This window comes from Cryptomeria japonica, unplaced genomic scaffold, assembly GCF_030272615.1.
Source record: "Cryptomeria japonica unplaced genomic scaffold, Sugi_1.0 HiC_scaffold_337, whole genome shotgun sequence".
Taxonomy (NCBI): Eukaryota; Viridiplantae; Streptophyta; class Pinopsida; order Cupressales; family Cupressaceae; genus Cryptomeria; species Cryptomeria japonica.
Genome location: NW_026729159.1, coordinates 1 through 5,000, shown reverse-complemented (window position 1 = coordinate 5,000; position 5,000 = coordinate 1). Strand labels below are relative to the sequence as shown.

General features: G+C 63.4%; 1 non-coding gene across 1 annotated transcript; it reads right to left on the bottom strand.

The window, feature by feature from the left end:
* Window positions 1-3,514: 3,514 nt before the first annotated feature.
* On the bottom strand, window positions 3,515-3,633 carry LOC131870573 (5S ribosomal RNA). Its single transcript, XR_009368879.1, has one exon. It is a non-coding gene; the product is annotated as a 5S ribosomal RNA (ribosomal RNA).
* Between the last annotated feature and the right edge of the window lie 1,367 nt (window positions 3,634-5,000).

Below are 5,000 nucleotides of genomic sequence, written 5' to 3'. Positions count from 1 at the left end.
GTTTGCCCCGGGTGCGCACCTCGCGTGCACCTTCGCCGGGGTGGGCACCTTGGTGTGCAGACCTTGGCTGGGTTGCGCGCCCTGGTGGGCACCATGGTGCGCACCAAGGAGCGCTCCGAAGTGTGCTCCAAGGTGCGGCCTGCACGAAGTCGGAGCCCGGTTTGCCCCGGGTGTGCACCTCGGGTGGGCACCTTGGTGCGCATGCCTTGCCTGGGCTGCGCACCAGGGCGGGCTCAAGATGGCACCCGCGTTCCTTTTTTTTCACTATCTTTCAAAACGGAAATTTTAAAATCTCATTTTTTTTTGCCTTTTTCTGGAAATTAGTGAAGGCAGCGCATCAAAGGTGCGCACCTCGCTGCCCACCACGGTGCGCAACGCCGGTGGGCACCCGGGAGTGCTTCGAAGTGTGCTCCAAGGTGCTGCGTGCACGTTGTCGGAGCCCGGTTTGCCCCGGGTGCGCACCTCGCGTGCACCTTCGTCGGGGTGGGCACCTTGGCTGGGTTTGCCCCGGCTGCGCTCCGAAGCGGGGTTATTGGAGCGCCGCCTCTTTTTTTGTCGGAGCGTTTGGTGGGGTTTCTCGCATTGGCTCTTCCGAGGCCCGGTTGCCACCCTGGCGCGCACGAAGTCGGAAGTAGGGTTAATTGCCCGGGTGCGCACCTTTGCCAGGGTGGGCACCTTACCTGGGCTGCGCACCAGGGCGGGCTCAAGATGGCACGCGCGTTCCGTTTTTTTCACTATCTTTCAAAACGGAAATTTTAAAATCTCCTTTTTTTTTTGCCTTTTCTGGAAATTAGTGAAGGCAGCGCATCAAAGGTGCGCACCTCGCTGCCCACCTTGGTGTGCTCTGAGGTGCGCACCCGGGAGCGCTACGAAGTGTGCTCCAAGGTGCGGCGTGCACGTTGTCGGAGCCCGGTTTGCCCCGGGTGCGCACCTCGCCTGCACCTTGGCCGGGGTGGGCACCTTGGCTGGGTTTGCCCAGGGTGCGCTCCGAAGCGGGGTTACTGGAGCGCCCCCTCTTTTTTTGTCAGAGCGTTTGGTGGGGTTTCTCGCATTGGCTCTTCCCAGGCCCGGTTGTTGGGTGCGCTCCCACCCTGGCGCGCGCGAAGTTGGAAGTTGGGTTAATTGCCCGGGCGCGCACCTTCGCCAGGGTGGGCACCTTGGTGCGCACACCTTGGCTGGGCTGCGCACCAGGGCGGGCTCAAGATGGCACCAGCATTCCCTTTTTCTCACTATCTTTCAAAACGGAAATTTTAAAATCTCGTTTTTTTTTTGCCTTTTATGGAAATTAGTGAAGGCATCGCATCAAAGGTGCGCACCTCGCTGCCCACCTTGGTGTGCTCCGAGGTGCCCACCACGGTGCGCAACGCCGGTGCGAACCCGGGAGCGCCCCGATGTGTGCTCCAAGGTGCGGCGTGCACGAAGTCGGACCCCGGTTTGCCCCGGGTGCGCACCTCGCGTGCACCTTGGTGCGCACACCTTGGCTGGGTTGCGCGGCCTGGTGGGCACCATGGTGCGCACCAAGGAGCGCTCCGAAGTGTGCTCCAAGGTGCGGCGTGCACGAAGTCGGAGCCCGGTTTGCCCCGGGTACGCACCTCGCGTGCACCTTCGCCGGGGTGGGCACCTCGGCTGGGTTGCGCGCCCTGGTGCGCACCAAGGAGCGCTCCGAAGTGTGCTCCAAGGTGCGGCGTGCACGAAGTCGGAGCCCGGTTTGCCCCGGGTGCGCACCTTCGCCGCGGTGCGCACCATGGCGTGCACGAAGTCGGAGCCCGGTTTGCCCCGGGTGCGCACCTCGCGTGCACCTTCGGCGGGGTTGCGCGCCCTGGTGGGCACCATGGTGCGCACCAAGGAGCGCTCCGAAGTGTGCTCCAAGGTGCGGCGTGCACGAAGTCGGAGCCCGGTTTGCCCCGGGTGCGCACCTCGCGTGCACCTTCGGCGGGGTTGCGCGCCCTGGTGGGCACCATGGTGCGCACCAAGGAGCGCTCCGAAGTGTGCTCCAAGGTGCGGCGTGCACGAAGTCGGAGCCCGGTTTGCCCCGGGTGCGCACCTCGCGTGCACCTTCGCCGCGGTGGGCACCATGGCGTGCACGAAGTCGGAGCCCGGTTTGCCCCGGGTGCGCACCTCGCGTGCACCTTCGCCGGGGTGGGCACCTCGGCTGGGTTGCGCGCCCTGGTGCGCACCAAGGAGCGCTCCGAAGTGTGCTCCAAGGTGCGGCGTGCACGAAGTCGGAGCCCGGTTTGCCCCGGGTGCGCACCTCGCGTGCACCTTCGCCAGGGTGGGCACCTCGGTGCGCACACCTTCTCAATGTTTTCTTGCCTTTTCTGGAAATTGGTGAAGGCAGCGCATCAAAGGTGCGCACCTCGGTGTGCTCCGAGGTGCGAACCCGAGAGCGCTCCGAGGTGCCCACGAAGTCGAAAGTCGGGTTAATTGCATTGTTTTCCCCGGGTGCGCTCCGAGGTGCGCAACATCGGCGCGCACCAAGGAGGGCTCCGAAGTGTGCTCCAAGGTGCGCACGATGGCGTGCACCTCTGGTGCGCACGATTCGGAGCTCGGTTTGACCGGGGTGCGCACACCTTGGCTGGGTTGCGCACCTTTTGTGCGCTCCAAGGTGCGCACGAAGTCGGAGCTCGGTTTGCCCCGGGTGCGCACCTTCGCCAGGGTGCGCACCTTGATGCGCACGCCTTGGCTGGGCTGCGCACCTTGGTGGGCGCCATGGTGCGCACCTTTCGTGCGCTCCAAGGTGCGCACGAAGTCGGAGCTCGGTTTGCCCCGGGTGCGCACCTTGGTGGGCGCCATGGTGCACTCCGAGGTGCCCAAGATTGGTGCGCACCAAGGAGCGCTCCGAAGTGCGCTCCAAGGTGCGCGCGAAGTCGAAAGTTGGGTTAATTGTCCGGTTTGCCTCGGGTGCGCACCTTGCGTGCACCTTCGCCAGGGTGGGCGCCTTGGTGCGCACACCTTGGCTGGGCTGCGCACACCTTGGCACCCGCGTTTCCTTCATTTTAAATTTTTTTTTTTTACAATCTCTCAAGTGGGAAATTCTATAATCTCAACTTTTTTTGCCTTTTCAGGAAACTTTTGAATGGAGCGCATCATTGGTGCGCTCCGAAGTGTGCTCCAAAGCTCTCTCCAGCTGCGTGCACCTGCCCCGGCCGCGCACCCGGCCCCGCCCAGCTTCGCTCACCTGTCCCGGGCGTCTGGTGCGGAACCTTAGAGTAAGAAACATCACCGTGCACCTTGGCCAACGTGCGCGACTCGACCGAGCGCGCACTGGCCGAGGTGCACACCGATTTCACCTGGGTGCGCGCGCAGCACCTCGGGCGCACCGGGGTGCGCGCACAACGCCCGGGTTGCACCGTGGCCTGTGTGCTCGGGGCGCCTCGGGTGCGCGCTCGGTGTCGCCCCCCGCGCGCGCGGTAGTGCGGGCAGCGCACCCCGGCCCGGCCCGGCCCCGACGAGAACGCAAACGGGCAAAAGGTTTATTCAAATAGCATTGCGACGCCCGGCGAAAAACTAAAAAAGGGTGCAACACCGGGACTTCCCGGGAGGTCACCCATCCCAGTACTACTCCGGCCCAAGCGCGCTTAACTGCGGAGTTCTGATGGGATCCGGTGCACTAACGCTGGTATGATCGCACCCGTTATGAGCTTGTCGCAGTGTGTACTTAGCAAACCGCGACCCACGTGCGAATCCACCCCGGCCACCCACCCCCGTCGAGGTGCACACCCTCCCTCGCGAAGTGCGCCCCGTTCGCCAAGTGTGAGCCCTGCCCGGGTGCGCGCACCTTGCTAGGGCGTCGGGTGTGCACCCGGCCCGGCCTACGTGCGTGCACCTGGAGGGGGCGTCGTGTGCGTGCAGTGTCCCGTCTGCAACGCGGTGCCCACACACCACCTCGGGCGCAACGACCTGCGCTCACATGTGGGCCGAGTGCACCTTGGTGCATGTTCGGGGCGCCTCGGGTGCACGCTCGATCTTGCCCCGGTGCACCAAGGCGCTCGGTTTGCCCCGGGTGCGCACTTGGTGCAAGGTGGGCACCCAAAATAGGGATCAAGCACCAAAACACAAGTTTCGGGATGCAAAATGGGACCCAAGGACCACAAATGCGTTCCAAGACCCATGATGGGTCCACGAGAACAAAAATGTGTTCCGAGACTTAATAAACAAATATTGGGTTTTAGGAGAAGAAACATGCTCTGATGCCCAAAACGAGAATCGACCCCGAAAAGGCCACAGGCCAAAAGTGGGATGCGAGACAAAAAAAAATGGGACCCGAGGACCAAAATTGGGTTCCCAGGTCGAAGACAGGGCAACCGGACAAGAAACGACCTCTAAGGCTCGAAATGAGTCCCGACGACTAAAACTTGACAAGAAGCACCCATCAGGCACCCAACTCGACACCCATGGGATGCCGACCCACCCGGGCTTCCACCTAGCACACCTTGGCACCCACCCACCCTCGCACCCAACCTCGCACCCAACTTAGCACCTTTGAACCCACATTGGCACTCACCCTGACCCTGGCACCTTGGAACCCACATTGGCACTCACCTTGACCCTGGCACCCACCTTTGCACTCACCTTGGGACCCACCCTGGCTCCCACCTCGGCACCCACCCAGACACCCACCTTGGTTCCTTGGCACCCACCTTGGATCCTTGGCACCCACCCCGACACCCACCTTGGCACGCAACTTGGCTACTTGCCACCCACCTTGGCTCCTTGACGCCCACCCCGACAACCACCCCGTGACCTACCCTGGCTAGGGTTGGTGCACACCCACCCTGGTGCCCACCTTGGCACCCACCCTATGACCCACCTTGGCACGCACCTTAGTACCCACCCCGTTACCCACCCTAGGACCCACCCCGTGACCCACCTTGGCCAGGGTGGGTGCACCCACCCTGGTGCCCACCTTGGCACCCACCCATCCTAGCACCCAGCCTGTGACCGGGCTTGGAACCCAACCTTGCACCCGCACCCGTCTTGGCCAGTGTGGGTGCGCACCC